This window comes from Pleurodeles waltl, chromosome 6 (genome assembly GCF_031143425.1).
Source record: "Pleurodeles waltl isolate 20211129_DDA chromosome 6, aPleWal1.hap1.20221129, whole genome shotgun sequence".
Taxonomy (NCBI): domain Eukaryota; kingdom Metazoa; phylum Chordata; class Amphibia; order Caudata; family Salamandridae; genus Pleurodeles; species Pleurodeles waltl.
In genome coordinates, this window is record NC_090445.1 from 1,069,541,962 (window position 1) to 1,069,566,325 (window position 24,364).

The window sequence follows — 24,364 nt, forward strand, 5'->3', positions numbered from 1 at the left end:
TTTGGTTGTAAAACATTCTTACATGCCACTGTGATTCGGTATTAGGAAGGGACGCCCTAAACATGCCCCTACCAAATACTGGCTCGCTAACACAAATTGCAATTCAGTAACATGTTACCAAATCCCCAATTTGTGCTCTGTATATTTGTAAAAGCATTTTTTCGGGAACGGCCCAATTCTGCAAATTGTGCTGTTAAAGACTGCAAAAATGCGTTTGAATATATAACCCTCAGTCATTTAAGTGCTCAGGATTTCTCCAGTTATTTGTCCTGTTAAGGAGTGGCAAAGAGTTTGGATTGACTTTCTGGGTCCATTCAGTGTACTTCCTCATCAGATGAAGTATTTTATTGTTATGAGAGATCATTTATCTAGATGGGTGGAAGTTTAAGCTGTAACAGAACCAACTACACCAAGGGGGTCATTCTGACCCCGGCGGTCTGAGACCGCCGGGGCCAGGGTCGGCGGGAGCACCGCCGACAGACCGGCGGTGCCCCGCAGGGCATTCTGACCGCGGCGGTTCGGCCGCGGTCAGATGCGGGAAACCGGCGGTCTCCCGCCGGTTTCCCGCTGCCCTGCATAATCCTCCATGGCGGCGGAGCGCGCTCCGCCGCCATGGGGATTCTGACACCCCCTACCGCCATCCTGTTCCTAGCGGGACTCCCGCCAGGAACAGGATGGTGGTAGGGGGTGCCGCGGGGCCCCCGTAAGAGGGCCCCACAAAGTATTTCAGTGTCTGCTATGCAGACACTGAAATACGCGACGGGTGCCACTGCACCCGTCGCACCTTCCCACTACGCCGGCTCAATTCTGAGCCGGCGTCCTCGTGGGAAGGCTGATTTGCCCTGGGCTGGCGGGCGGCCTTTTGGCGGCCGCCCGCCAGCCCAGGGCAAATCTCAAAATACCCTCAGCGGTCTTTCGCCCGCCGAAGTTAGAATCACCCCCCAAGTGTGTTGGTTTCCTTTAAGGAAATGTTTGTAAAAGGAGGAGTCCCAAATAAAATTCTAATTGGTTACGGGGAATTCTGCAGCTATGGAAGGGTTTCTGGACCATCATGCTGTTAAACATGTACTTATACCTTTGTATTACCCTCAATCTTATGGAAAAGTGGAGAGGATCAATAAAGTACTGGTGTAGTATATACAACGCGCCTTTAAGTCCAGAGGAGATTATGGGGGTCATTCTGACCCCGGCGGGGGGAGCCGCCCGCCTGGAGGGAACCGCCAGAAGACCGTACCGTGGTCAAAAGACCGCGGCGGTCATTCTGGGTTTCCCACTGGGCTGGTGGGCGACCGCCAAAAGGCCGACCGCCAGCCCAGTGGGAAACAGCCCTCCATGAGGCTGCCGGCTCCGAATGGAGCCGGCGGAGTGGAGGATGTGCGACGGGTGCAGTGGCACCCGTCGCGTATTTCAGTGTCTGCAATGCAGACACTGAAATACAAAGTGGGGCCCTCTTATTGGCATGGGCACTGCAGGGGCCCCCAGGGGCCCCACGACACCCCTCACCGCCATCCTGTTCCTGGAGGGCGGTGAGGGGGTCGGAATCCCCCATGGCGGCGCAGCAAGCTGCGCCACCATGGGGGATTCCCAGGGCAGCCGGTTTTCCTCTTCTGACCGCGGCCGAACCGCCGCGGTCAGAATGCCCAAGGGAGCACCACCAGCCTGTTGGCGGTGCTCCCGCGGTCCCCGACCCTGGCGGTATTTACCGCCAGGGTCGGAATGACCCCCTAAGTGTGCACAGTGAGGGAATTGTTTTGAGTTTCTAGAGCAGCCCTGCGTTTTGTAATGGAGTATTTTTTTAATTCATGGGGGGAACGTTGCTTAAATGTTGTGTCCATTTTTGGTAATGAAAGAATGGGTGCAAAGACATGATTTAATGTCATTGCGAACAGCTAAGAACCAAAGTGAGAAACTTAGGGGGTGATTCTGATATTGGCGGGCGGCGGGAGCCGCCCGCCAAGCGGGAACCGCCAGAAGACGGTACCGCGGTCGAAAGACCGTGGCGGTCATTCTGGGTTTCCCACTGGGCTGGCGGGCGACCGCCAAAAGGCCGCCCGCCAGCCCAGTGGGAAACAGCCTTCCCACGAGGACGCCGGCTCAGAATTGAGCCGGCGGAGTGGGAAGGTGCGACGGGTGTAGTGGCACCCGTCGCGTATTTCAGTGTCTGCATAGCAGACACTGAAATACTTTGTGGGGCCCTCTTACGGGGGCCCCTGCAGTGCCCATGCAGTGCACTGCAGTGACCCGCCGGGAACAGGATGGCGGTAGGGGGTGTCAGAATCCCAGGATTCTCGAGGGCAGCGGAAAGTCGGCGGTACACCGCCGACTTTCCGTTTCTGGCCGCGGCTGAACCGCCGCGGTCAGAATGCCCAGCGGTGCACCGCCAGCCTGTTGGCGGTGCTACCGCGGTCATTCGCCCTGGCAGTTTTTACCGCCAGGGTTAGAATGACCCCCTTAGTGTCTCTAATTGTGAAAAAATTGCTATGGTAAAAAAATAAGTGGTTCTAGAGTAGGCATTAACGGCTCCTTTGTAGTTGAGAAAAGGGTCATTCAAGTTCACAGATCCTGTGAGTGCACTAAGTGTCAAGAATAATGCTATACGTGATACAAATAACAGTGGAATGCTTCTCGTGCAGCCAGGTGCAGAAATGCTTTGAATAAAAGTAATGATGATGATGTGCTAAGGTTTGAGAGTAAGCATAAAGGTGACCATCAAAAACGTTTGCTTACTATAATGGTATCCGTAGAAGTTCCAGAATTAAGAGGGGGCCTTGCAAACTGTTGGATTAATATGCAGTCATTATATTTGTCAGGTCCATTTTGGTGGTTTAATCATTTGGAAGGATTCAGTTGTCAAAATCTGAAAAGGAAAAAGTACCATAGAAATTTCAAATTCTCTAAATTACCTTTGATTGGAATTAGAAATCTGCAGACAGGGTGAATAGGTTAGTGAGAAATAAAGAGAAGGAGATTTGGAGGGAGGGGGAAGAGAAGAGCAAGAGAAAAAAGATGTGGCAGAGAGAGAGCCTATGGGGGCAGATTTAAGAAAAGTGGTGCTACACCCAGTGCAGTTCTACTTTCCATGCACCCCTTATTGCCCCTCCCTACCGCCACCATGTGTGTGCCGTATTTAAAATATGATGCACCATGGCGCAGGGTAGGGGGCAATAGCAGCAGAATTTTTGATGCTATTGATGTACTGTTCAGGGTTAGCGCCAAACTTTTGCCGCTAACCCTGAACAGGACATAGGGGCCCATTTTAACCAATGGAGGGTTCCCTTTTAACTCCTGCTCTGAGCAGGCGTTAAAAATGGCTAAAAAAATGGCACAAAGAAATCTTAGATTTAGTTGGGACATTTTTGGGTCCCCCTAGTCCCCCTGGCGCAGGCATAATGTGATGCAAGGGGTTACAAAGTGGTGCAATGCATGCTACTTTGTAAATCTGGTGCAGCGATTTTGGCCTCATTGGGCCATATCAGCGTAAAAAAATGACGCTAATGTGGCCCAAGGAAGAGCTAGGCCCTCTTAAATCTGGGCCGATGTGAGGGAGAAACATGAATAGAGATAGTCAAGTGAGTTAGATACAGACAAACCGACCAGAAATAAAAAAAAACAGGGTAAATGAAATGAAAGACAAGATTAAGTTTCCTCATTACGAGGCTGGCAGTATCAAGAATGCCAGTCTCGCTGTGGCGGTTGAACCTTTGCGGCTGTGGTGGTCCGACGGCCACATTACAAGTTTGGAGAGCGGACCTGTCAGCCGACCACCGTCTCCGCCAGGATCTTAGATCCCAACGGGATGATGGCGGTAAAGATTCTAATCAGCCATGGCGGCACTGTAGTCAGCGCCGCCTGGCGATTACAAGCCTACTTTTCACTAGCTTTTTCATGACGGTCTGACCGCCTTGAAAAGGCTGGCAGAAAAGACAGTGCGAGGCCCCCCGCCCAGCACCGTCGGAATATGCACTGTCGGCTTTGCAGACAGTGTGCATTCCGAGGGTGACTATGTGTGGGGGCATTGGACTCGGCTTCATGTGGAGCCAAGTCTAATGCCGCTGCACATTTTCTGCTCGGCTGATCAGCGGAAATTTTGGTTTCTGCAGGTCAGCCCAGTGGAAAACTCGTAATGGTGGTGGTGAGGAGACCGCCTGCACCGTGGTGGTCTCATCAGCACGAGTCTGGCAGTCGGGAGTACCGATCGCCAGACTCTTAATGAGGCCCTTACTATTTTAAGGGAAATTTTACCTACCATATATTATGTGTATAGAGAAACAGTAACCTCAGCATATGTGGGTATGTGTGTAAATTAACAGGGACACAGTGGGTCGCCTCTCCCCCCCGCCAGCAGCAACTGCTGCAAATCAATTAACAATGAAAGGCTAATAAACTTTATCCTTTCATTGTTAAAGAGGAGGGGCATTGGGGATGACAGGGACGAGGGAAGTGCACTGTGGACTCCCCTCAGTGCGCATGTGTGTTTGGCCAATCAGAGCTCCCAGTCTGCCTGGGGTGCCCTGGCTGGGTGCTCCCAGCCAATCCTAACACTGCCGCCTGCAGGCTAGGCTGGGAGCTTGTGCCTGCAGGCTGCTGAGGAGACAGCGGAGCGGCGGAGGCGAACGGCGTGCAGGTAAGTTTTTTTTTTTTTAATGTATTATTATTTCCCTGCCGTCACCCCTGCCCCCCTCTCACCTACGCACTGTCCCACCCCCTGTAACACCGGGAGCCGCGACTGTAGGGACAAACACATGATTTAATATTACAACAATTTCTCTACTTTTTAAAATAAATGTCTCCGCTGGGTATCTTTTTCCACCCTGTGATGTCATAACCTGCCTTTGCCACAGATGTTCTGTGGCTATTTAATTAACATCTAGGTGATAAAGCTGTGATCACGTTTGTGAAAAGTCCTGTGAACTATGCTCAGAGTTTAAAACAAAATCCAATGAAGGAACAATATACTAGAATAAGCTGTTTAGTCAACCTCAGAAGAAGAGATGGCACAGCATTCTGCAGCTCTTAAGACATATTAAAGATTTTTCCAATACCGACAGTAGTGCTGTACTCAATGCACAGCAAACATGTTGTGAGATCTGAAACATAAAGCAGAAATAATAGAATCAGTTGTCAAAACCTGAGATGATGGCAGCGGCTCTTATTGCAGTAGGAAATTCTGGCACAGAAGACTGCAGAGGAAAGGTAGATTTCTGTTTCAGAAGAGTCCATCTCAAGCTGGTTAGCTGACCATCACCAACTTATTGCCGTCAAAACTAAATTTAATTTCCGGAAAAGAGGCATTTGTGTTATGCTTCAGATGTAGGACCACATGTGTGTTAGCACGATACGCTAAAGAGTCTAGGTCTGGAGTAAGGTATGAGACTAGTAAAAGGGTAAAAGGCCATTAATAGTAGACAAACAGAAGCATCAAAACAGCTGAGCCCACAGGTACTCTCCTGGCAACAGGCCTGAAGGAAGACTTGTAAGGAGATGTGAAAGCCTAAATCTAGAAACTAAGCAAGCTGGCCTCATCAAGACATCAGCGTAAGAGAGGATGTTTGAGAGTGTTGAATGTTGATTAACGATCCAATGAAATTCAAAAACCAACACCAACTCTAAGTGTGGATGGATTGCTGGATTAAAGCAAAAGATGTCAAAAGTGGTTTATGACAGAATCATGCATGCCTGTACCATGCATGCCTTTTCAATGTGTCCATTATGACGCATATGCCTTTACCATGCATGCCTTTAATACGCATAAATGTTACCACGCTTAGTCAATGGCATCAATCTTTGGCTTAGTGATGCAACTTAGCTTGCCATACTAATAACAACAAGCAAGTTTTAAACATGTCCTAATGTACGTATATTTATTCTTGGTGCTAAAGTCCACATGAAAGTGGCTTCACACCAGATGTAATTTGCCAACTCTGAAATGTGCCACTGTGGCACAGTAGCCTTGCACAAACCTTTGGGTAGGCATGACCCTTTTGAGTTAGCAACTTCTGAAGAAAGCATGTCCAATGGACCCTCATAGACATTTCATGCTGGATCCATGCAAGCCTTTAAAATGTATTCTCCCAGTAGACGGTCACAAGACATGTGATGTACTACCATACGTGTGCTCTTTGGACCCTCAGGTCCTTGCTACATGCAGATTGCTAGAGTCAAGCCATTGCCAAAGCATTAGAAGGCAAAGTCAAGTAAAGTACATTGCCATCAATACCTCACCCACTCTCCAGCATTGCAAGTCCTGGCCCACTGGCTGCTATCGGCTCTTCGTGGTGAGCTCCTACAGACTGCCTGCCCAAGCTCCTCCTCCTGAAAAAAAGGAGTTGATGCTGATGCCATTTGCTGGGTGCTTTAAAGACATGTGGGCCACACCACGTGGTTTCTGGCCACATAGCATACTTCCAAGTCATTGTTGGCACATGCTTCCAATGCCAGATTCTACCTTGCCAGTAGTTTTCTGCATGTCCATGCAAGCTCTTGCTCATCCCATCACCAGTATGTTGAAGCTATTGGTCAAGTTCTTTCATAATAATGATCCACAATGTTCTGTAGTAAAAATAGTAACTCTTGTTGTCAGCAAAGAGGCCAATACGTCTTGTTGGGTCTTCTGAGAGCCCAGTCATTAACTAACTGTAGATTACTTGCAACCTATGCAGCTCACACACATTCCTGTTCACCTCTATAGATAATGGGCCAACAAATAAATATTAAGTTCAACCATTGTCTTGTAGGAAGTCCGATATACTACTTGGTTAACAAAATCTTTAATTGTGCAATTCTCTTTACAGGTAGTCTAGAAAATGATAACCCTTTAACTGCGGCATGTACATGTGGTGCCCGTACCTTGGGTTGAAGCTTGTATTCCTTGTTCTAATACTTGTTTTACCTGTTCCTTTTGTTTACCATGAGTCTGCTGATTTCTAGTAGTTCCACAACGGGGAGGAGTTGCAACTCCAGGAAGACGCACTGGCAAGTTCCTTCTTGTGTGGATCGAGGTTTTCCAGGACAGCATCTCTGGGCGTTTCTGGTTCAAGAGAAGATGAAGTTAGGCACTGTCTCACGGTTGGGACTTGGTTTTTATAACCGCACACCATAGATGGCCTCCAAGACACGTGGTTTAGTTAAAATCTCGTAAGATTTCAAATGCGGGAGAGAAATGCAACACAATGAGGGAAAAAGGAATAACAGGTAAGGATTATTGGGAGCAGTATTGGGGAATTGCTGCATGTGTGGATTGACTGGATTGAGTGGGTGGGTAATGAGGAGCAAAACCATACTGACAAGCGTACCAGTACGGTAGACCAGTCAGACCAGGAAGGCAGTGAATGCAACACTATGAGTGGCCGGCTCCTGGGAAATCACATACTGAAATAGTGGAATAAAGAATAGTGAAATACTGAAATAATGTTTGAGCATAAATTTTAGTAATGCTTTTAGTGACCCAGATATCAGCAGATGGTTTCATGTACAAAAGCTTACCATAGAGAAAAGCTGCACTGACACCTATTTTTAAAAGTGCTCATGTTTTATTTGTGATGGTCACCATTGTACCTATCAGATTTATAAATGTGCTAACAAGATATATATATAACCTCAAAGTATATTTTAGACTCTAGATTTATTGCTAGTATAAAACGAATTTGAATTGTATAATGTTTAATGTATGATTCATGAGTTTGAAGTTACGTGTGCATAAAGTTAAATGCACTTCTCTGTCATATTTAATGTGATGTGAACAAGTTTGCAATTCATAATTAAATGTTTTATTTGTTCTGATGCTATCTTATTAATGCCAAATTTACTAGTTTACATATTATGTGTGTTTTATTAACAAATATGTTAATACATTATATTTTTGTGTTACCATAACTAGGCCTGCAGAGCTCGTATCTGAGGCCATGTAAAAGTGAGAAAACACGGTTCTTTTTACTGTAAAACTTTCCTCTAGGTTCTGTTCTCATGAAATGCTTTGCCAGTAGTAAAGGATTCTTTTGTTCAATTGTACAGAGACTTGTAGTTAAATGACCTTGGTTTAGGAACATTCAGACCTGTGGACTAAATGTGAATTAAATTGTTTCTGTTGACGTGCTTTCACAATTGATAAAAAATTGTAACTGACAATTGGATTCACACAGAAAGATAAGATGACTTCAGACTAAACCTGAGAAAATACCTGAGATTTTATTGATATTTGATTGGATGATGCCTCTTTTACATGATGGTGGGCCACTGAACTGCTGAATTTGAGACGTTTGTGTACTTAACTGTTGGGATGGACTTCGTAAGTTTCAGTTAGTTGTCCTCTTGTTTGCCCGAGAACTGTTCTCTGTGCAGCTCATGTTCTGCACTTCCCTGATGGTGCATCTAATGGACTTTGCTGATGATATAAATGCTTTGCTGATGAAGATTCCTTAAATGCTGACCATAGGAGAGGTATATCTCCCTGTTTATGCTATGTCCCTTGACATGCCATTTCCCTAATAGAAACTAGCATGCTGACATCTGCCTATTTTATGTTTCTAGCCCAAGATAGATTGTTTTCCAAATTAGTTTTGTCTCTTTTTGTCTTTTGTCTGCATGTGTTAGTCTGTTCCCACACATGCATGTCCTAATCTGATTAGCTGTAGGGATAACTCATGCCCAACCCAGATTCATGATCTGTGATTAATTTGATTTGTCAAATTTTAACATAGTCTGATTTGAGGGATGTTTCTGTTTCCCAGGCTATGGCCCTCATCACGACTTCGGTAGTCTTTTCCAAAGACCGCCAAAGCTGCGGGCGCCAAAATACAGCCAGTGTGGAATCAGGTGGAATTTTGAGAACAGTCATGCTGGCGGTCGGCGGTGCAGAGGTGGTACCGCCACGCCAAAAAGAGACCGCACACCATATTACAACCTGTATACCATGTGGCGGTGTCCAGATGGCGAGGCGCTGCTGGTGGTGGAAGCGCCAAGACCCTCCCGGACGACCTCCTCGACAAACGAGGTAAGTGGATAGTCAGACAGGCGAGGGTGTGTGTGTGTTTGTGTGTGTGAGTGAGTTTGTGAGTGCGTGTGTGAATGTCGTGAATTCGGGGGGAGTGTTTGTGGGTCCGTGTCTGCGTGTGTAAGTGATTGTGTGTGGATGGGGGAAGGTGGTGAGTGTTTATGTGAGTGGATGGGGAGAGCGGGTTAGTGCGTGTATGCGGTGCAGGGGGTGTGTGTATGAATGTATGTATGCACATGGGGAAGGGGAGTGAATGTGTGCATGTATTCGGTGCAGGGTGTCTGTGTTGTGAATGTATGTATGCACATGGGGGAGTAAATGCGTACGTATATGCGGTGCAGGGGGGTGTGAATGTATGTATGCACATGGGGGCAGTGAATGCGTGTGTGTTTGCTGTGTTTGTTTGTCAGTGTGAATGGGTATGTCGTGTTTGCATGGGTGATTTGGGGTGTGTTTGTGTGTAGAAGTGTGTGAGTGAATGTGTGCAAGTGTATCCTAGCAACAGGAATGCGGTGCGACTGCCAGAAAAAAGCTGGTGGTCTCCCACCTCATGATACCACTGACGGTATCATGCCATCCGCTGTGCTGGAGGTGCTCATTTCTGGCCCAGCGGAACGCTGTAATGCGAAGGGACGGGTGGAGGCTTGGCGGTTTGGCTTCAGTCAAACCGCCAAACTTCTAATTTGGTGGTATTCGGCGGTGACACCGCCACAGCCGCCCTGGCGGTCTTCGGACCATCAGGGTCGTGATGAGGGCCTATGTCTTTAGTGATATGTATTATTCTTCTGGGGTGCTTAATGGTGTTGAAGCTAAGCAGATATAACTTGTTTTGCCATTTTAGACAACCAATGGTGTTTATTTATCTTAACAATTTGATTTTGCACACAGTTTACTTGACTTAAGGCTTGTAGATGTAAAATAAATCCTTGAAACGTTTACTGACTGGAGTTTTCCTTCTTTGGCCACATTGGTCATGGTGTTTAAATTTGTTGGGGTAGAGTTTGAAATGATTGTGTATGGTTAACTACACTCTTTACTGGGCCAAAAGATCCCTCGACCTCAATGAAGCATTGTGAATCCTATGAAGGATGGTGGCCAAGGATCCGGAGATGGCGCACGCCTGATTTTCTCGCTCCGGAGGGGCCGGCGAAAGATTGTGAAAAAGCGCGCCGTCTCCGGGCCGATCGGGGTCCGAGCAGAGGAGTTATTCCTGCGGCGGGCACCGGGTGTGATCGGGCCCCCGCGGCGACACCGGAGGGCACTGACGTGCGGACCTGGCCTGGCCGCGGGGGCGAGGGCTGGCGGCCTGGCTGCGCGGCTGAAGCCGCGGCCTCAAGTTGAGCCGTGAGCGGTCGCGGCTCGGGGGCGGGCGGCCCGAAAATGGCGGGGGACGCAGCGGCGCTGAGGTGCCGGTGGGGGTCCGGGGGCCCAAGTCAAGTGAAGTGAAGATACGCCCCGTCGGCGGCGGAGCGGCGCCGCTCCTGAGCGCGGCCCCTGGCAGTGTTGGGGCCGGCCCTCGATCGGGACTGAGACGGAGTAATATGACGCCGGGGTGGCGGCACGGCCCATGAGCAAACTACGAGGACGACTGACCGGTGGAGGAGCGCTGGGCCCTGGCAGTTATCAACGAGGAGATGGGAGTGGCAGATAATGGACTCCGGCGGGCCCCTGGGGGCCCTGAGGAGATCGTGGTGGGCCAGGCTGGCCGATTGAGGTGGGATCTGGTATGGGGCAACCAGGACCGCGCTGAACTGAGACTTCTGAGAGCTGGCCTAGAGACAGAGGCAGGCCGACCCCCCGACAAGATCAAACCAGCGAGGAAAAGGAACATCCAACGGTGCTAGTGAGTGAGGAACCGCGCCCCGCGTGGGAGCGGTGGGCAGATTACCCGGCAGATGGAAAGCATGGACCCCCACCCGGGTACCCTGGAGCGCCAACGACCCCTGAATGAGCAGTATGGTGGACGGTATGTCTGAGGAGAATAGACCCTGTAGGGTAGTTGAGGGTGCCTGGATGTAATTTTGACATCACAAGTAAAACAAGAAGGAGGCAGAATCGGCACCAAGAGGAAGGGCGACCGGGCTGGGCCTACGACGCACTGAAGGGCCCATAGCTGTAGAGACTAGCAGTTAAACATAAGTCATCAACGGGGAGCCCCCAGCACAGCAGCCCGAAAATAGTTGGATCCGACGGGGTGCAGGGAACCTGCTGGGGAATACCTGGGGACTGAAGTGCGGCCTACGGAGAATAGGGTACGAAGACTCGGAGGGGAGCTTACGATACCGCTGGGGCGGCTGTCGGGGCCCCTGGGGTGAGAGCCCCTACCCGTCCGATGCCCCCCAAGAGCCGACACAAGCACAAAACCATGGACACCGCGGCTCTGACTGAGCGCAAAGAGGCAGGCCCGCAAGATCACACACAGATCAAAGTGCAGGATACCCTAGATAAAATACTCGGGCGATAGAAGACACAAAGACAACGTTGCAGCGGGAAATCAGCCAGGTTGCGGTTGAGGTGAGCCTGTTGAGAGCGGACCACCACAAACTGGTAGACAGAGTCAAAGAGACAGAAACTGTATTGGCGGACATCGCACCGAAACAGAAAGACCTGGCGGCTGAAGTGACTTCTCTTGTCGACAGAGTGACGCGCCTCGAAAAGAGACCTGAAAATGCGGAGGGGAGGAACAGAAGAAATAATGTACGCGTGGTGGGCCTCCCGGAGGGGGGCGAAGGGACGAACATGGTTGAATTCCTGGAGAAGTGGTTCCGTACGACAGTGGCGCCTGGGCGTCTGACTCCTTTCTACACGCTGGAGCGGGCGCACCGAGTGCCGTTGAGACCCCTTGCTCCTGGTAGGCCCCACCGGGCTGTGATCGCTATACTATTGCATTATAGAGACAGAGACACCCTCCTGCAGAGGGCCAGGGAATCGGGCCCATTTAAAGTTGCAAACGGGGAGGTGACACTATTCCTGGACTTTACTCTGGAGGTACAAAACAAGCGAGTATCGTTTCTGACAGTCAAGAGAGCCCTAAGAGAAGAAGGGATCCAGTACTCGCTACTCTACCCAGCCAGATTAAGAGTGATGCTGGAGGGGAAGACAACGTTCCTCCAATCCCCTGAGGAGGCGTTGGAATGGCTGGAGGCACACAGCTCCCAGGCGGGGAGGTCAGCAGGAGAGGACCTGCCTGGGAGCAGAGCTCGCCGGGCTTCGAGAGGACGGAGGTCCAGAGACGGTCGACGACTGGCACCTACGCAAACACAGAAGGAGAAGGGCAGGAAGGCAGCCCTGGAAGCAGCGGCTCGCATGGGTGGAGAGCCGTCTCCCCAGGAGGGTTCAGGGGAGGAGTCGGATGACACCCTGGTGTCTACTGCTGGAGAACTGGAGCGCTCAGGCCTCGCCCCGAAGGTGACCCCACAAACAGCTGACGAACTTGGCTAACCTGGACCCGCCTGGGGCCCTGGAGATAAGGCATGACATGGGAACAAATGGCCCCTCCGGACTTGGCCACCCCCCCGGACCAGAACCTCGCCTATTTAAACAGACTGGCGAGTACTGCTGATAAGTGGTTGAAAAAGTTGCACTGTTGCACAGTTTGCTGGGCAACCTACAGTTTGGGAGGCGCCCTGGGGATTGGGAGTTGGGATACACAGTTACAAGTTAATATGGCAAAGTGGGTGGTAGCAACCGACTATAGCAAGAACCTGAACATGCGAAAGAACAAATCCGAGGCTTGGGAGAGCCAGGGGCAATGTCACCAGACTGATATTATGAGATGGCAGACTACAATCTCTTAACATGGAATGTTAGGGGGATGGGCACACCAGCTAAAAGACACAAAATACTCTCCTATTTAAAGAGAAGGGGTGTGCAGGTGGCATTACTGCAGGAGACTCATTTGGCACCCGGGGAGGGAGAGAGGCTGAGACGCAGATGGAGGGGGCAGATATTCGCAACGGAATATTCAGCTTATGCAAGAGGCGCACTGGTGTGGATCAGAACAGGGATCCCTTTTACATTAGTCTCTTCCAACATAGACCGGGTGGGAAGATTCGTGATATTAGAGGGGAGGCTACATGGCATACCGATAGTCTTAAGTTGCATTTATGCCCCTAACCAAGATCAGGTACCATTCATAACTGGTCTGTCGAGCCACCTCACACGTCAGTGCACCGGAGAGCTATTAATTGGGGGGGACTTCAATGCAGTACTAGACATAAACATGGACAGGTCTATCCCGCCTTTACAGGGGGCAGCGACAATCAAAACAGCCAAAAGGCTAGGCGATTGGCTGGGCACGTGGGGGTTGGCGGATGTTTGGCGAGAGCATCACCCAACTGATAGAGACTACTCATATTACTCGGGTCTCCACCGGGTGCATACCAGAATTGACAGAGTGGTCTGCACAGCAGGCCTGATAAATAACATGACACGCTCTGAATATCTTGCCTGCACCCTGTCGGACCATAACCCCTTGTTATTAACGATGAGGGTATCGGAGGATAGACCCCCCATACCGTCATGGAGACTGACCCCCTCAGCACTTGAAGATCAGGTGTATAGGGAGGCCCTACACTGTCAACTAGCTGAATATATTGAGACGAACAGTGGGTCCACCCCCTCTAGGGCCACGGAATGGGAAGCACTCAAGGTGGTGACGAGGGGCTACTGCTTGGGACAGTCGGTGGGGGTGAAGCGCACACTTGAAAAGGAACTGAATGCCCTAGAGAAGGATATGCATGAGGGAGAGTTGGGACAAGGGCCTGCGGCTCAGGAGAATGAAAAATGCAACCATGTCCGTAGAGAACATTCCCGGATTGAAGAACAACTTCGGTGCCACAACACGCAAAAATACTTAGCATCCCTACAATCGGAGGAGCGCAGATCGGGGAGACTGTTGGCGTGGCTGGTGCGCCCAGGAGGGCATAGTGAGCCTATCACGTGTGTACTAGATGGGGAGGGATTCCGCAGGTTCAGACCGGGCCCCATAAATGATGCATTTAGGGAATATTATACGCATTTATATGGGAAACCTAGCGACCTGCGGACGGAGACCTTCGATAAGTACCTGCAGTAAATTCCACTGCCAACACTGAACACAGAGGAGAGAGATAATCTGGGGGGACCAGTGACAGTGGAGGAAGTAAGCGAGGCCATTGCGCAGTTAGCACCTGGGAAGACCCCTGGAACGGACGGTCTCCCCATGGATTTTTACAAAAAATATAAGTCCCTGCTGGCTCCCCAGCTGACAAAGATGTATGCGGAGGCACTGCACTGTGGAGAGCTACCGCGCACGCTGCGGGAAGCATTGGTGGTGCCACTCCCCAAGACAAATGTCAGGGAGGCATCGGTGACGGACTTTAGGCCTTTATCAATGCTAAACAGCGACTTTAAGATTCTTAGCAAGATCATGGCCGACCGGCTGCTCCCCCTTATGACCAAGCTTGCGCACCCAGACCAGAACGGCTTTGTTCCTGGCCGCACCACCTCCCTGAATCTGAGGCGGGTTTTCACGGTTTTGCACACGCCCAAAGACCTGAAACCGCCAACGTGGGTCTTGCTCGCGGTAGATTTCGAGAAGGCCTTCGACTCTATCAGGTGGGACTATCTAAGGACTGTGATGCTAAAAATGGGACTGGGGGAGGGGTGGGTGAAATGGGTGGACCTGTTGTACTCATCCCCGCTAGCAAGAGTAAAGACCGGAAAAACGATATCCAGTGCATACCCAGTGCACCGGGGAACAAGGCAGGGTTGCCCCTTATCCCCACTACTATTTGCCTTGGCAATTGAGCCCCTAGCGTCGCAGCTGCGACGGGAAGGTGTGGGTAAGGGAATCGTTTGGGGTCCGACTGAGCATATTGTCTCTCTGTATGCCGATGACATACTTCTTTACCTGAGGGACGGGACAAACAGACTCACGTGGGCGTTGGGGATCCTGGAGAACTTTGGGGGAATATCTGGACTTCGCCTTAATCAAAGGAAATCATTTGTGTTCCCCGTGCTGCCAGGTAGCGTACGCCCTGATGCATGCCCAGCAGACGTAAACTGGGCCCCGCGGACTTTTAAATACCTGGGCATACAAATATTTCACGAACTGAGCGACCTCAGGGAAGGTAATCTTGGTAGGACACTCAGATCCCTGTGCTCCTCGGTGGGGTTCTGGCGTTCACTGAAGCTAACAATAATGGCCAGAGTGGCGCTCTCAAAAATGATTATGCTTCCCCGCCTCCTCTACTACTTTGCTAACCTACCACTACAGGTCCCCTCTGCATGGTTCCGCGAGCTGAATGCTCTGCTCAGAGAGCTGATATGGGATGATGGTCATAGGCGAACGGCGCTGTCGACCATATGTAGACCGACCCATGCGGGGGGACTGGGTGCCCCTGACTTCGAGGCATATTACTTGGCATCCCAGTTACAATGGGTGGCTGGCTGGCTGGCGAGCAGGGGACAGCTGGACTTGTGTACCGCACACAGTGAAATAGATACAGCCCGGATCGTAGCACGCATGGCAGGCAGGAAGATTGCCCCCATAGGGGACAACATAATGTGTAGTGTGGCAATGAAATGTTGGAAACGGTGCATGACACGGACTGGAGTGGGCCCACCATACTCTCCCGCTATGCCATTGGCGGTCATCGCCCTGGACCCGGGAGTGGAGGAACGGGGGGGCTAGGACTGGGACCATGGACGAGAGCAGGGATGGTGACAGTGGGGGGGCCTATTCAAGGAAGGAGTGTTGAGGAGCTTCACTGACATATCTGAAAGGGGAGTGCCACCGGGACAATTTTTGCTCTTTAGGAAGTTGGTGCATACCCTGAAAGACCATTGGGACACGATAAACGCAGAACCCGATGTCCACGGCGTGTTGCACCTCCTGTTGACAGCGGGAGAGGAACCTCACTTGATTGCCAAAATTTACCAGGCCCAAATTGAGGCTGCGGTGGACCCCCTGCATTCACTAAGAGAAAAATGGGTGAGGACGATTGGGCGGGACCTCTCCGAGACAGAGTGGACCAGAGCACTAGCCTATCCCAGGGTGATCTCACGCAACACGAGGCTAAGATACATCCAATACAACTACCTACACAGAACATACCTCACTCCCCACCGGCTGCACCGCATATATGAGGGGCGCCCAGGACATGCCCCAGATGTGGGGACGGGGAGGCCGACTTTGATCACATGGTGTGGGGATGCACGATGCTTCAGACGGGTTGTAGTGCGATGATGGCGGTCCTCACAGAGCTGTTTGGGGCGGAGCTGCGGCCAACCCCCGCCATGTGCTTACTGGGCCTCAGGGCCAGCGCCAAGTGGGGGAGGGTTGGGGGTCGTTTCTTAGACCTTACTCTGGCCCTCTACAAAAGACTGATTGCGAGGGGCTGGAAGTCCCCCGGCCACCCCTCACTGACTGAATGGAAAAGCAATGTCACAAGGTGGTCCAGGGCTGAGCTGCAGGTCCTTAAAGCCGAAGAGGCCAGGGGAGTTCGCCAGGACCCCATCGCTTCGGAATAGGAGAACCTAGTGACAAACTGGGACGACCTAACGAAGAGACTGATAGCGCCCGAGGGGATAGGGTGAAATAGCTAATATGGCCAATAGATGTGACTGCTAGGGAAGGTCTCTGAAACCAGAACGGGAGAAATGTCAGGCGCCACACCAGACTACATGCAAGGACGGAGAGTAGAACAGGACAGGACACAACAACTAAAAAGACACTGGAGGGAGGGGAACGGACAGCTGGCCACCCCCGCACAATTAGACACGCCCCGGCAAAACCTCCCTTTAGAAGCTACACAGTTCCGCCCACATAAGCCAATAAGTTTACATACAGTTTGAAGTTGAGTTAAGTCTGTTATAAGGTCACAAAATACAAAAGGTAACAGGGGACACTGAAAGAATTGACACCCCAAAAATGGAACGGTTAATGTGCTGGAAACAATGATTAATGAATACTATATTGTAATTAAAAGGAACAAGAGATTGTGGAGCACAATACCTGAAATGTATAACAAGGACATGGCCCAATTGGTTGATATGTATAATAAGAACAAAAGGTTGCTGCAAATAGATCTACATATGTAAAACAGCGAACAGTTAATAGAAATATATTTGAAAAAAAAGTGAATCCTATGAAGGATGAGAAAACGTGTTAGCAATTCTGGTAGCAGAGGATGGTTTCCTCCCTTGAGAGGGGTAGCCATATTTTTGTTCAATATTAGGCACATGTTATTGTTCAGTCCAAAAACTGCCCACTCTGTAAGTTGTTCTATGGTTAGTTTGAGAGGTTGATGAAATTCCAGAGTTGTGTGCACAAGAGTAGTGTGGTGTAAGCATAAGTAGGGATTTGCGCTTGAAATGCTTTTTGCTACAGATTGAGGTGAAGTGTGATAGTGTGAGGTGTTTGCAGAGTTGTCGTTCTCTAAGTGATTGTGGCGCTTTGTGCTTAAAAATTGTCAGTTGTTGTTGTTGAAGGGTCCCTCGAAGCTTAAGACCCCCGGGTAACGCACAAGTGTAAAATACTCTTGGTTAATTTATTGTCTGCAGTGAGGTACTGATCATGAGACGTCATTGACAGTGCCAGTAGGTTTTACTTGAATGGGTATGAGTTGTTGGTTGGCATTGGGTAAATCCCAAAGGCTAGGGAGGATCTGTATCAACTGGTGTGAGAATTGCTGGTCGTTTCTCTCATGTATATTTGCAAAAGCCACAGTCAGATGTGCAAACCGTACAGCTTTCAAAGTGATTGAGCCCTACCCACAGTGTGCAGACAGATCGTTGGTTTTTGATCTTGCTGGCAATATTTTGCATTATGTGTGAGAAATTGTGTGAGAGACAATTGTGAAGCGACTGCAGCTGCTGAGTGAAGTGAGTGTGACGTCATTTGTACAGTACTGAAATAGTTTTGTCGGTGAGAAAGCCAAGCTCGTATTGGTGTACAATACTGCGTTGTCATTGGTTGAGAGCAGCTTGAGCGAAGGATTGTCGGATCACATTTTTTTCCTGTTTTCTTTGAAATCTGTGTTATTAATTGAATCTGTGCAAAAATGAAAACTGTCAAGCCCTTAAGAAGTGCCCTGACAGGAAATGTGTTTATTCCACTTATAGAGGATAAACAGTTAGCACCCACGGGAACACCAGCTTATGAAGTGTCAGCGGTAAAAAGAGTTTTAGCATGTATCTGGGTTAAACAATGGTGCAAGAGTACTGCTAAAAAAGGTTCATTAGCTTTCCCTTGTTACAGAACGTTTAATTTGACAATTTTAGAAAATTTAAGGGGAGTATTGGATGAATTAAAGCCTCCTCCAAGACCTGCGCAATTTAAATCCCTTGCTATTTGGGAGGTTGTTGAAAGATGGAACGAACAGCAAAATTTGTGAATAGAATGAAGAAAGCAATTGAGACATTAGTGGAAGCTAGGTGAGATGCTGAACAAAAAATGTGGAGAGCCAAGATATTATATGGAGTGTGAATGTTTCTAACTATCACAGAGGAAGATGATGAGAGTATAAAACCTAGGACAAGAAAGAATCAGACAGTTAAAGCAGAACAGACTGCAGTTGAGGATAAAAAGAGCCACATATGAAAGTGACTCAGAAGATAAATTCATAAATCAGCTTTTGATGCATCGCCCCGCTTCGTATCTTTCAGTTGAGGAAGCAGTGCAGAATGTAGCCTAAATGTTCCAACCTCTCCAGTTACACAGTTCTGTTAGTTCCAAGTACACCTCAAATTCAGTGACACAAGAGCCCATGGTTTATCCACCAGTTTTGACTGTCAATATAGCACAGTATATTACAAGCCCAGTTATGAATCAGGTAGTGCCAATGCCTCATGCGACTCAGATGCTGTCTACTCCTGTGCAGAATTTTAATCAGAATCAGACTATGCCTATGTATACACCAGTGCATTCAGTGTCAAATGTTACCCCAAGTCAAATAGGAAAGACTTTCAGTACTGTTTTAACAGGTCAAAGTGCTGGAATGCAAATTCCACAGAATCAGAAAAAATTTACAAGACCCAATGAATTAACAGTTCCAGTGGCTATAAGACCAGTTGTTACCTTGTATGCTTCAGGCAACTCTGGAAATAATGCCCACTACATAAATGCTTATGAAATTCATGAAACCCCAGTATCTACAGGGATGTCACCAATTGGTATGCAGAGATTGGTATATTCAAACGATTCAGAGATGGAGAAAATCGTTTCTTGTGTCCCAACTTTGACCCGTACATGAATTGCAAAACCGAACCAGATGTTAAATCAAGCAGGAGCAGTTTTTGATGTGCCCGCAGGGAACTCCACTTCCTTACCTGCCTACACCAGATCATATTATGAGTGTACATTGCACTACCCCACAAAGTATGACCCAGAGAAGCAATATTAGTTTGCAAAGTTTTTCAGCACAGAAGTTAACTGTGGTTAGACACTCTGAGTCAAAAAGAAGCAACGGGTACAACAAGTAGTAGTGTCAGAACAGGAGACCCCAGAGAGAGACAGAACAGTAAATGTGCCCAGTTTAAAATTAGGATTAAATGAGTTAATCGTGGGAACACTTGAGCTAGAATAATTGGGTATAGACAATGAAGATGAATTGAGCTTCATGTGCAAAGATGTCACACGATGTGCCAGACTGACTTATCACTAATGAGTACACTTGCTGAAAAGTATGATTTGAATTTAGAAAAGTCAAAGCCCTTAAGAAGGAGTTGCAGGTTAGAGTTCAGTATCAAAACAATTACAAACATGAGATCACTTGGCTTGCGAATGCACAATGAGGAATTGATTACGAACATTCAAACGTGGGGTGCGTTAGACAAATGGGAAGATAGATGAGCATAGAAAATAGATCAAAAGAAAGCAGAGCAGAGTTTGTCTCCGGCTGGTGCAAATCAACGTAATTATAATGTAAGACTGTTACCAATGAAGGAACTTCCAGGTGGAGGTTATATACATGTCTCGTGGAGTAGATGTGACATATTTTAATTCACAAATGATTACCCCGGATTGAGAGAGAAGCCAGTAGAGTGGTACAAGCAGAGAGATTTGTGAAACTTTCAAAATTCCTGTGGGAGCATTTGAACAGATTAACATTGTAGTTCCAGTTGATTTGTGGGTTGAGTGCAACCAGAGCGTTGATTGGCCAAATCGTGAACCCCCAAGAGATCCAGTAACAGGTGCTCTGTCTGAAGAGGTAATGAAAGGGTGTTATAAAGTGATTGAATTTACGAAGAACAAAGGTTCCCCAAAAGATGTTGATTGGGAAAAGATTGACAGGACAGCACAGGACACGGAGGAGTTGATTCATGCCTATTATCAAAGATTGTTACAACCGTTAGAACAGCACAGTGGTTCTGAAACCATTGAACTGAAATATATGAGTCACTTTGTGTTTAGATTTGTCCATGGATTGAAGCCTGAGGTCAGCACCATGAGTTGGCAGCATTTGATTTGTTGGCAGAACAAACCAATTGACGAGGCACTACAGTACGCAAGGTACTGTAGTCACGAAATTGAGTTGAAGAAGTAAAAGTTGAAAGAGAAATTAATGGTGATGAATATAAAATCTACTCAGACAGGAAATCAGAGCCCGCAGACGATGGTGAACACTAGTGGAATGCAAGGTATGTAACAGCAGATTAACAATGTGCTTCAGTTGAGAGGTAGAGGACGCAGTTTTCAGATAGATCAGAGTGGTAATGTGATTGATGTGCAGCCAATGAAGAAAATGCAGCCATGTCATGCATGCAGCAACTTTGGACACTAGAGATAAGAGTGTCCTTATAATAATGTGAATAATGTGGTGCAGAATGGTGGTGTTGCCCAGACTGTTGGCAGTGATTAGGTTCAAATTCAGAGAATTCAAAGACCCCGAGTCCAAAATGTAGCTGTTCCACCAGGATTACAGCAAATGCAGGTTCAGCAACATATGCAGGTTCCAGAGCAGATTCAAGTCCCACAATAAATGAAAGTTCCATAAGCCTGGAAGACACAGCAGCAAGTGATGGTTCCTCAGCAAAACATGAATCAGAGTGCAAATGCAAATGTAAATCAGTTGGTAACACAATTTCCCTTAATTGATTTGAGTGATGAGGAGTTTTTGGAAACATTTTAAAGTGACAGTTCTGATGATGAGGATTGCATGTTAGTAGCATTCTTAGAGGTAGAGCAACGTGTTCCCTATGCAACTGCCAGAGTTATGGTACACAATGTTTTAATCCTGGTAGACACCGGAGCTACACATTCCACTGTCAGAACTGCAGAAGTACCAAATTTGTCCTTGTCAGGAAAAATAATTCAGGTGGTAGGAATAGCAAATCAGCAGTTAACTAAACTAATTACAGAACATATCCCAGTTAAAATAGGGTAATTTTAGGACAAGCACCAATTTGTGGTTTGTGATTCAAGTCCTGTGAGCTTGTTAGGTTGTGATCTATGTGTAAGCTATTAGCTGCACCCACAAGGGAATAGCAATCTAGACAAATAGTGATGATGAAATGCCCTACAAAACTGAAGAAATGTACTGTCTCATTTCATTGTTCCCAATGATAACAGTTAATGATTTACCCAAGGGGTTTCAAGGGAGCGTTCTTGCAAAAGTTGTGGGTTTTTTAATGAAAGGACATTGGGCTCATAAGAGGAGTTGAGCCAGTCAACATCACAGTAAAGCCAAAAGTAGTGTATCTGAGGATACTGCCTTACAATATAACCCCAGAAGTAATCGCAGGAATAACTCCCTTAATTGAAAACGTCATTGACCAAGGTCTTCTAAAGGAGACCTTGGGATGTCAATGCAATTCCTCTATTTTAGTATTTCAGAAGCCCAATTGAAAACACTGCATTATTCAGGATCTGAAAAAAGTGAACAAGATTGTCATTCCATGGTGTCCTGGGGTACCAAATCCAGCAGTGATTTTATTCCAGATTCCTTGTGAGGCGGAATGATTCATGGTCACTGATTTGTGCCAAGCATTTTCCTCCATTTCACTTCATGAGGATTGCCAATTTTTGCTTTTAAATTCGGAAGCCCTGTTTTTTCATGGTGTTGTATGCCTTCAGGGTTTAGGAGTCACCATCAATCTTTAATCAGATTTTGAAAAAGAACTTGGAGTCCCTTAAAAAGCATTTTCATCCAGTTTTGGTGCAATACACTGATGATTTGATGGTTGCATCAAATACACATGAAGCCTGTTGGTTTATACAATTGCCCTGTTAAAGCATTTAGGAGATAACGGTCACAAAGCTTCCCCTACAAAGTTGCAGTATTGTCAAAAAGAAGTAAAATGCTTTGGTCATCACATAGAGAAGGGCATAAGGAAGAAGTCCTATGAGAGAATTTCAGTAATAATGCAAATGAACCCACTAGTAACACAAAGAGACGTCAGAATGTTTCTGGGAATGGTTGGCTACTGCTGTCAGTAGATTCTGTATTTTTCATTTTTGTCCAAGCCTTTACTGAAGTTAACACACAGAGGTGTCTGATCCAGTACCAATTGATGACACTTGCGTGTAAGCCTTCTCCGAGCAGAGAGGAAGCCTGTGCCGAGCCCCAGCTCTGGGAATGCCTGATTACAAAAAAAATGCTTTTCTTTGTTTTGTTGTGAAAGAGACAATTGTCCACTTTCTGGTTTGATGCAGTTACATGGAGGTGTCGACAGGCCAGTGGCATATTTTTATCCCCTCCTCTTGTAGCTGCTGCATTGCCCGGCTGCTTACAATTTGTTGCAGCCGTGTCAGTATTGGTCAGTGCAAAAGCATTGTCATGGGCCACCACCCTGAACGTTTTTGTGCTCCATTCTGTTGAAATCCTTTTGATTCAAACCAAGATCTAATGTTTAACCAAGGTCATTTGACCCATTATGGACACATTATTTTGGGATCCCCAAATGTAAATATAAAGATATGTCATACACTGAACCCCACAACACAATTGCCCTGTTAAAGCATTTAGGAGATAACGGTCACAAAGCTTCCCCTACAAAGTTGCAGTATTGTCAAAAAGAAGTAAAATACTTTGGTCATCACATAGAGAAGGGCATAAGGAAGAAGTCCTATGAGAGAATTTCAGTAATAATGCAAATGAACCCACTAGTAACACAGAGAGACGTCAGAATGTTTCTGGGAATGGTTGGCTACTGCTGTCAGTAGATTCTGTATTTTTCATTTTTGTCCAAGCCTTTACTGAAGTTAACACACAGAGGTGTCTGATCCAGTACCAATTGATGACACTTGCGTGTAAGCCTTCTCCGAGCTGAGAGGAAGCCTGTGCCGAGCCCCAGCTCTGGGAATGCCTGATTACAAAAAAAATGCTTTTCTTTGTTTTGTTGTGAAAGAGACAATTGTCCACTTTCTGTTTTGATGCAGTTACATGGAGGTGTCGACAGGCCAGTGGCATATTTTTACCCCCTCCTCTTGTAGCTGCTGCATTGCCCGGCTGCTTACAATTTGTTGCAGCCGTGTCAGTATTGGTCAGTGCAAAAGCATTGTCATGGGCCACCACCCTGAACGTTTTTGTGCTCCATTCTGTTGAAATCCTTTTGATTCAAACCAAGATCTAATGTTTAACCAAGGTCATTTGACCCATTATGGACACGTTATTTTGGGATCCCCAAATGTAAATATAAAGATATGTCATACACTGAACCCCACAACACTTTTGCCAGTTTCTGCTAAAAATGTAAATGATTACGAAGATGAAGTGGAGCATGACTGTCGTGATGTTACTGAACTGTGCACCAAACCAAGACCTGATATTCAAGATACCCCATGAGACAAAAATGACTATTTCATTTAATCATTATGGAGCGTGCTATGAGATTGTCAGCTGTGCCCGCAAATGCACTTGTGAACATTACAGATGACTTGTTGCTGGATTATTGCAAAGTACTAACTGATGTGGTTCGCTCTTTGTCTCATCAGGTTGAAGAAGCAACTGCCCAACCACCACAAAAACAGTGCCACGACTTGAGTCAGGGAAACTGGGTTCTGGTGAAGAAGCATGTTAGAAAGTTATGCTTAGAGTTGCGCTGTAAAGGGCCTTTCCAGGTTGACGCGGTCACTAAAACTGCTGTGAAGTGTGCTGGTCTACCGAACTGGGTTCATGTGAGCCATACATGCAAAGTTCCAAGCCCTCTTGAAGATACAGTGCCTGTTCCTTTAGGGTCAGATGCAGTGAGCAATGGGGTCCAGATCACCCAAACTGTGAAGACTGGGCAAGTGGCTATCACAGAGCATGCACAGTCTGGTGAAAATCTCAGTGTGTCAAAAGCAATTGAAGGTGCAGGACGGTAAAGTCAGAGTCAGTTGACTTCTCCTAGCTCAGAAAACACTGAAGTTCCAGTTGTGCCTGAGAAAATAATTGTGGTTGGAGACCA

General features: G+C 47.6%; 1 long non-coding RNA gene across 1 annotated transcript in view; it reads left to right on the top strand.

Annotated features, from left to right (window-relative positions):
• Window positions 1-6,989: 6,989 nt before the first annotated feature.
• Window positions 6,990-24,364, top strand: part of LOC138302078 (uncharacterized) — a 50,328-nt gene continuing 32,953 nt past the window's right edge. The window contains exon 1 of the long non-coding RNA XR_011205260.1: window positions 6,990-7,191. This is a non-coding gene — a long non-coding RNA (uncharacterized lncRNA). The remainder of the gene's footprint in view (window positions 7,192-24,364) is intronic.